The following is a 9,467-nucleotide window of genomic DNA, read 5'->3' on the forward strand; positions in this document are numbered from 1 at the left end:
AGTTAGCTTTTTGAGAAGACAAGGGCAGAAAAAAAAGCATGGTGATCAATGGTGAAAAAATTTCATGGACGTGGAAGAAAGTGTTGAAATAACTGTCACTGCTTTCAAACAATCTCCTTAAAATTCGTACACAACAGCCTTGTATCAGACTTGGTCTCTCACCATTAAATCACTTCTTTTCTTTCAATATTATTTCCAATGTGCCTTCCATTCCGAATTTCGTCCCCGCCCCTAAGATATGGTGGAACAAGCTTTCATCATCAGCAATCCTCCTTGTCCTACCATTATGCATCTTCACTTACTATTCTCGAGCCTCCAATTAATTAATCATGCTATTACATTTTCATCACTCTGCAACATATAATTGTAATTAACAAACAAACTTTTATTTATACAATGGCTTCTCTAACTTCACAAACGTCAAAGAAGGTAAGAAATGGCGGGAGTTCTAAGGATTCTCCCAGCGGTCGCAATTCAACAAGTGGACAAACTGTAAAATTTGCAAGAAGAACTTCAAGTGGGCAGTATGCCAGTATGTCGAGAGAAGGTCTTGATATGTCTGGTGAAATATCAGGAGATTACATGAATTATACTGTCCACGTTCCTCTAACTCCTGACAACCAGCCCATGGATTCCTCTCTGGCTGTCAAGGCTGAAGAGCAATACGTTTCTAATTCTCTTTTTACAGGCAGATTCAATAGCGTTACGTGTGCACATCTCATGGACAAGGTGATTGAGTCCGAGGTCACTCATCCTCATATGGCTGGAGCCAAAGGTTCTTCTTGTTCCATGCCTGCTTGTGATGGCAAGGCCATGAAGGATGAGAGAGGAGTTGATATTGTTCCTTGTGAATGCCGGTATTAATTCATTTGTGAAAGTATTATGAAACCAAACGACGTCATTCTCATTTTAATCAAAGGAATGAATCTTGGACGTTGATTCAAGATAGATCGTGCGGCTCACAATCACTGATGGTTAATGATATAAAAGGGGGCAAAACAGTGGAAGAGATTTATCAGGTTAGTCTTCTCTGTTAGGGTTCTAGTTTGCGTGAGTGAGCAATTGATTAGGGCTTAGTTGCTGGGGCTATTTCATTGTAATATGGGCAGGATGGTACTAAAGGTTGCGTTTCCTTTTGAGGCTAGATTTGTTCTCTGAAATCTTGCAAGTTACAGGTATGAATTAGGGTGATTAAGCCTAGGTATAGATATTGTTCAGATTCAGTTGTATGAGCTTGTAATCGTTGTGTAATTTTTGAATAATCCTAGTGCAGTGAGTCTCCATATTTCGGAGCTCAATGTGGATGTAATCTATCTATCATTGGATAGGTGAACTACGGTAAATCTTGTCTTGTGTATGTGTGTGATTCTTGATTCTTGTTTGTGTTTAGATAGATTGTGGATTGATTAAATTGGCTCAGGTTACAACAGTGGTATCAGAGCCAAAGTCCTAAGGTGTATCTAGGTTTAAGGTCGATTAATTTGCGACAAATTGGAAATTTAGGGTTTGTCAGAATTTGGGGATTTTTCGATTTAAAGGTTCCTAGATCACTAGGGCTTCGAATCTTGCTGAGTCTTGGGTCAATTCGTGAGCCTAGGTCAGAAACACAAGTGATCGATTAATTCACGACAAATTGGAAATTTAGGGTTTGTCAGAATTTGGGGGTTTTACGATTTAAAGTTTTCTGGATCACTAGGGCTTCGAATCTTGCTGAGTCTTGGGTAAATTCGCAAGTCTGGGTCAGAAACACAAGTCAGGGAGCAAATCTTGAATTTTGTCTAGGGTTACAGTTACAGTTACAGAGTCATGAGTACTATGCATATGGAGATCTCCCAATACGATGGGAAGATCGATTTCAATACATGGAAGAAGAAGATGAAAGCCCTCATTTCCCACAATAAGGTAAGGATTGCTCTGGAGAAGGACACCACCAAATGGCCTAAGGAGAAACTGAAAAAGAAGTCTGAAATTTACGAGGAGGCCTATAATCTGGTCATAATGAACCTATCCGATGCTGTACTACTAAAGGTAGACGGCATGGAAACACCGATCACACTTTGGGGTAAACTCGAATCCTTGTATTCTTTATAGTCCGCACCAAATCTAGCTTTTCTTAAAGGTGCTCTATTTTCTTATAAGATGGATATGACTAGGTCTTTAGAAGAAAACCTTGATGAATTTCTAAAAATGACTATATTGTTGAAAGGTACTGATCAGGAGTTAGGGGACTCTAGCATAGCAATGATATTGTTAAATTCTTTACCTGATGAGTATTTAGTTGTGAAAAATGATTTACAATACACTGGGATAGTCCTTAGTGTTGACCTGATAATAGCTGGCCTGAAGTCCATAGAATTAGAGTTGAGAATTCAGAAGAGAAATGAAAATAATTTGTTTGTCAAAGTTAAAACAGATTCAGTACAATTAGGAAAGGATAATGGTAAGAACTTCCAACAAAACATGAGTTTTAGAACTAAGAAGAAGGGGAAGAATAATAATAAGACTAAGGGAGAAACCAAAAAGTGCTTCCACTATAATAAGCTTGGCCATCTTAAGAAGAACTATTATGACTGGATAAAAAAGCAAAAACAACACAGTATAGAGAGTAATTTAGCTAGTACTAGCACCAATATTGAGATTTTAGAAGCTCTCACAATATCAAATCTAGCTAGCAGTAAGGATTGGGTCCTAGATTAAGGATGCACTTTCCATATGAGCCCAAAGATACAATGGTTCCAGAACCTTAGGAAAGGAGAATTTGAAACTATGTTCATGGGAAATAATCACTCGTGTAAGGTTCAAGGCATAGGAAATATAGCCATTAGGTTGAATAATGGTAAGATCATAATGCTAACCAGAGTAAGGTACATACCTGAACTTAAATAGAACCTGATTAACATTGGATGAAGCTGGATGTAGTTACAAGGCACAAAATGGGTCCATAGTAGTTTATAAGAATAATGATATAATGCTTGAAAGAGTCAAACAAAATGGACTGTACATTATGTGTGACCAATACTATGCACCTGCTATTAATTCTACTTTATTATCTTCTAACCTTTCTACTGCAGAGAAATGGCCCTTGAGACTTGGCCATATAGGCCAGAAAGGTATGTCTGTTTTAAGCCAGCAGGGCTACTTTGGTAAGGAATCCATATCTGAGTTAAGTTTCTGTGAAACATGTGTGTTAGGTAAACAGCACAGGATGAGTTTCCAAAAGGGAACTCATCTAGCTGAAAATTGTTTGGATTATTTGCATGTAGATCTCTGGGGTCCTAAAAGGGTTATGACACATGGAGGGAATTGCTATTTCCTCTCTATTGTGGATGACTATAGTAGGAAGGTATGGGTGTACCTCCTTAAGTCTAAGGATGAAGCCTTAACCAAGTTTAAAGGTTGGAAAAACCTGGTTGAAAACCAATTAAATAGGAAGGTAAAAGCCCTTAGAACTGATAACGGATTAGAATTTTGCAACCTGGATTTTGACTCTTACTTTGTAGGAGAGGACATTTTAAGGCATAGGACTGTTAGGGGAACCCCTCAGCAAAATGGGGTTGCTAAGAGAATGAATAGAACCCTACTAGAAAGGGTTAGATGTCTCATATTCACTGCTGGTTTACCAAAAACTTTCTGGGGGAAAGCCTTAGGTACTGCAGTCTACCTGGTTAATAAAAGTCCCTCAAGCTCTATAGATTTCAAATGTCCTAAAGAAAGGTGGTTTGGGAGAAGAGCATCTCTTGATCACCTGAGAGTGTTTGGGTGTGTTGCATATGCACACACCTGGGATGGGAAGCTAGAGCCTAGATCCCTCAAGTATGTTTTTCTTGGGTATCAAGAAGGAACCAAAGGATATAGGCTTTGGGAAAGGGCTGTCCCAGGGGTCAGAGTGGTTATTAGTCAAGATGTGATTTTCAATGAAGCTGTTTTTCCTTGCAAATCTGGTACTAACAATGCAGGTAGCTCACAAGAAGATTCAGAAGATTCTGGGAAAATTGGGATAACACAGTTTAAGGTGGAGCTTGTAACTGATTATGATCAACACATCCAAATAGATGAGACTGATATAACAGAAGACCAGCTACAGCCAACCCAAGATCAGGAGTATGAAGAAGACCCACCTGTGAATACTAAAGGGGACCAACATGGTGATCTGGCCCAATATTAATTAGCTAGAGACAGGGTCAAGAGGGAAATCAGACCTCCCACAAGGTACAGCTATGCTGATATGATCTGTATAGCACTCCTGGCTGGTGCAGAAATACACAGATCTGAACCTAATACATATGCTGAGGCAATGAGATCAAAGGACAACAAAGAGTGGTTGGCTGCAATGAAAGAGGAAATGGAGTCACTGCACCTGAACAACACCTAGACACTTGTTCCAAAGCCTAAAGATAAAAAACTGGTGGAATGCAGGTGGCTCTACAAACTGAAAGAGGGGATAAACCAATCTGATCCACCAAGATTCAAAGCCAGGTTAGTGGCCAAGGGCTACACACAGAAGGCAGGTATTGATTTCACTGAAATCTTCTCACCAATAGTTAAATTTAAAATAATTAGACTCATGTTATCAATTGTTGCACAATATGATTAAGAGATAGAACAATTGGATGTTAAAACAGCTTTTCTGCATGATGAGTTGGATGAGAGGATTTTCATGAGTCAACCTATAGGGTTTAAGGATAAAAAGTTGCCTGAGTATGTATGTTTGCTGAATAAATCATTGTATGGACTTAAATAGTCCCCTAGGCAGTGGTATAAGAGGTTTGATACATTTATAGTAGGAAGTGGATTCACTAGAAGCATGTATGATAATTATTTATATTTTGCTTGCATCAATAATATCCCAATATACATACTGTTATATGTAGATGACATGTTATTGATTAGTAAGTCCATGTCTCGGATTAATGAATTAAAAGCAAAATTAGGTACTGAATTTGATATGAAGGACTTAGGTAGAGCAAAGAAAATCCTAGGAATGATGATTGATAGAGAAGGAGTGCAAACACCCTTAAGCTGCATCAATTCCCATACCTATAGAAACTGGTCTCTAAGTTTGGCATGATTGACTCCAAAGTTGTAACAATGCCCCTTGCAAACCATTTCATACTTAGTAAGTCACAATCCCCAAAAACAGAATCTGATATGCTGAAAATAGAAACTGTCCTGTTTCGAATACCATAGGTTCTGTGATGTATGCCATGATAAGCACCAAACTAGATTTGGCTTATGCAATATAACTATTAAGTAGATTTATGTCAAATCTTGGAAATGAATATTGGAATGCTCTAAAGTGGTTGCTTAGATATTTAAACTATATTGTTCAGATTGGTTTGGTCTTTTGTAAAAGAAATGCATCACTTGATCTGGTTAGGTATGTAGATGCTGATTTTGCAGGTGACCGAGATTCCAAGAAGTCCACTACAGGATACTACTTCACATTGGGGGGCAACTGTGTCAGTTGGAAATCACAGTTGCAACCACTGGTTGTATCATCAACCACAGAAGCTGAATATGTAGCAGTCTCGGATGCTTTCAAGGAAGCAACATGGTTACAGGGAATTCTAAAGGAAGCAGATCTATTGAGTGGCATTGCAATAGTCTATTCAGACAATCAAAGTGCCATGCACTTGAGTAAGAACCGAGTGAATCACGAAAGGACAAAACACGTAGATGTTAGGCATCACTTTGTTAGAGATCTTATTGCAAAAGGAAAAGTAAATCTCCTGGAGGTACAACTAAAGAAAAACCAACAGACATGGGAACCAAAGTGGTGACAACAACCATGTTCAAGCACTGTTTGAACTTACTTCACATCAGTTAGTCAATTTTCGGAGCTGAGAAGAAATATAAGAGATACTTACTGCACTGAACGAGGTTCAACAGAAAAGGAAAAGGAAAAGGCAAAATGTTGGCTTCAAGGTGGAGACTAAAAGTGTTATGAAGCCAAATGACGTCGTTCTCATTTTAATTAAAGGAATGAATTCTAGATGTTGATTCAAGACAGATCGTGTAGCTCACAATCACTGATGGTTAATGATATAAAAGGAGGCAAAACAATGGAAGAGATTTATTGGGTTAGTCTTCTATGTTAGGGTTCTAGTTTGCATGAGTGAGCAATTGATTAGGGCTTAGTTGCTGGGGCTATTTCTTTGTAATCTGGGTAGGATTGTACTAAAGGTTGCGTTTCCTTTTGAGGCTAGATTTTTTCTCTGAAATCTTGAAAGTTACAAGTACGAATTAGGGTGATTAAGTCTGGGTATATATATTGTTCAGATTCGGTTGTATGAGCTTGTAATCGTTGTGTAATTGTTGAATAATCCTAGTGCAGTGAGTCTCCATATTTCGGAGCTCAACGTGGATGTAATCTATCCATCATTGGATAGGTGAACCACGGTAAATCCTGTCTTGTGTGTGTGTGTGATTCTTGATTCTTGTTTGTGTTTAGATAGATTGTGGATTGATTAAATTGGACTCAAGTTACAACAATTTGATTAACAAAGTTTATCAGGTTCAGCACAATAGTCTTTCATAATAATAATGATAAAATTGTTTCTTTTCCAGGTTCCAAATATGCAGAGATTGTTACCTGGATGCACAAAAGGAAAATGGGTTGTGTCCGGGTTGCAAGGAGCCTTATAAAGTTGGAGACTATGATGACGAAGTTCCGAGCTTTTCAAATGGAGCATTGCCATTGCCAGCCCCAAAAGGGAATAACATGAGCATCATGAAGAGGGGCTAAAATGGAGAATTTGATCACAACAGATGGTTGTTTGACACAAATGGTACTTAAGGATATGGCAATGCATTTTGCCCTCAAGATGAAATTTATGGTTATGGGGGAGATGAAGGGTTCAAGGGTGGTATTCTAGACAATTCTGATAAGCCATGGAAGCCCCTTAGTAGGATATTGCCAATCCCACAAGCTATTATCAGCCCTTATAGGTCAACTTAATTGGTTAACATGATATGATCATTGATAATGTACATACTTGATTATACTGAATCAAACAAATTAATGATTAACCATTGTTTTTTTTTTTTTTTTTGGTTCCTTGCCTACAGAATGTTAATTGCCGTTCGTGGAATAGTGTTCGCGTTTTTCTTGCACTGGAGAATAGTGCATCCAAATCCTGATGCAATGTGGTTGTGGGCGATGTCAGTTACCTGCGAGCTTTGGCTTGGTTTCTCTTAGCTTCTTGATCAAATTCCCAAGCTCTACCCAATCAATCGTTCCACAGACCTGGTAGCCCTCTGTGACAAGTTTGACATGCCTTCACCTTCCAATCCTACTGGCCGCTTTGATCTTCCTGGTGTTGATGTGTTTGTATCTACGGCTGATCCTAAAAAAAGAGCCACCCCTTGTCACTCCAACACTAGTCTTTCAATTCTTGCCGTTGATTACCCTGTATAGAAGCTTGTGTGTTACATTTCTGATGATGGAGGTGCCCTTCTTAGTTTTGAGGCCATGGCAGAGGCTGCAAGCTTCGCTGATTTATGTGTTCCATTTTGTTGAAAACACAACATTGAGCCAAGGAATCCTGAAAGCTACTTCGCCTTGAAAGTCGACCCTAAAAAGAACAAAAGTAGGTCTGATTTTGTCAAGGATAGAAGGAAAATAAAGAGAGAGTATGATGAGTTCAAAGTGAGGATTAATGGGCTACCAGACTCAATCAGGAGGAGATCAAATGCTTTTAATGCAAGGGAGGAAATGAAGATGTTGAAACATATGAGGGAGAGTGCGGCTGACCCTACAGAGTCTTTGAATGTCATCAAGGCTACATAGATGGCTGATGGCACTCATTGGCCTGGGACTTGGGCAGTTCCTTCCAGTGAACACGCCAAAGGTGACCATTCTAGTATTCTTCAGGTATCATCATCTTATACTTGAAATTTTAATTTCTTTTTCTTGTAGCCATGACCATGATTTTCATCTTCATGTGATTATAATTCAATTGCAAGGGACGAGCACCCTGATAGTGTTCAACTTAGCCACCGGAGCAAAGGTCACCTCATAGTCTACTCCATAGGTTTGCGTAAATCACTTTGCCGCCAGCCTTGCCTTATACCTTTCAATTGTTCCATCTGCCTTATACTTAATAGGAAAAAACCAGTTTAGAAACATTCAGATTCAAATTATGTCCATAAATCAATCTAATATAATAGAAAGCAAGTAATGTTTAAGAATTATACCTCTGAAGCTATCCCACTAAATCTTTTAATGAAGCATCTCCTGTAGTTGGACCTAGCTTCATTTAAATGTCCCAATTCAATTTCCATAGCTATATAACCTTGCCAAGCTTCCAACATTGACCTGTTGCACAGACAAAAAGCAAGTTATACGGAAAAAATACAAAGATGAATCATAAATCAATCATATTGAACTATACAGGATAAGAAATAGAAAAGGATGAATGGGACAAAGTAGATCTTAACCAAGCTCTACCAAACACCCAGAGTTGCAACCAAATTTAGCTCCAAACGAGCCCAATAAGCATACAAATGCAGCAAACCATCTGTATTCTTCATCTGTTGAGATAAGTACTATGATGCGTGCTGAAAGGAAGAAACTACACAGTTAAGAATTCAAGTATATATAATACATCCAATCATACAGAGCCTGTAATTTCGATGGTACACTAAAGAGACATCAGACTAATTGTTTATAAACACAAATATTGAAGACAACCATTACACAACAACGATGTACCAGTTGAATATGACATGAAAATTTTATAAGTTCATAGATCCATAAAGATATCTTCCGTGCATGCAACACAAATGCTAAATGAGAAATTTTTTTAGCAAAGGACACTATTCCATGACAAAACAATTAACAAAGGTAACAATCTAGCAATTAGAAAAAGCCATCTTGGAGTACTATAACAGCACACTAAATGAAGTAAATTAATAGACTTTTCTTCAGAGTCTAAGGGTAGAAGCACTTGATACACATTCGTAAGAGATCTATGCCTGGACCATGAAAGAGTAGACTAGCCACAAGGTCCACCTTTTCTTCATCCAAAATTCACCATGAATAGAGCATCTACAAATGTCTTTGAGAAGCGTCAGTTCTTGACATCGAGTAAAAACAATTTTAACAAGGAAAAATGAATAGTATACATATGCGAACCTGAAATGTTTCCCTTATTAATGGAAAATTCAGTTCATCCTCTTCTGCCCAGGCAAAAGGATTCTTCGTCTCAAACCATCCACTCGATTGAGGAATAAGTTTAGGTACTAAAACAAAGAGGGCCTAATTAACAAATATCTTTAATGCATAAAATGTAGATGAAAAAATAACAAGTTATAAAGAGCAGTAAGTCAAGCCTACAAATTAGAGAAAAGAATATCTTTACCTCCTCAATGGTCGAAAAAGTCCATAGAAGGGACTTCTCAAAAACCTGAATATGACATGAAAATCTTTTTAAACAACAAAATGAAATTCCAACACTAAAGTTTGT

General features: G+C 38.0%; 1 pseudogene; it reads left to right on the top strand.

The window, feature by feature from the left end:
* The first annotated feature begins 396 nt into the window (after nt 1–396).
* LOC116125820 lies at nt 397–8,585 on the top strand (annotated as a pseudogene).
* Nucleotides 8,586–9,467: the final 882 nt, after the last annotated feature.

This window comes from Pistacia vera, unplaced genomic scaffold (genome assembly GCF_008641045.1).
Source record: "Pistacia vera cultivar Batoury unplaced genomic scaffold, PisVer_v2 Contig172, whole genome shotgun sequence".
Classification (NCBI taxonomy): domain Eukaryota; kingdom Viridiplantae; phylum Streptophyta; class Magnoliopsida; order Sapindales; family Anacardiaceae; genus Pistacia; species Pistacia vera.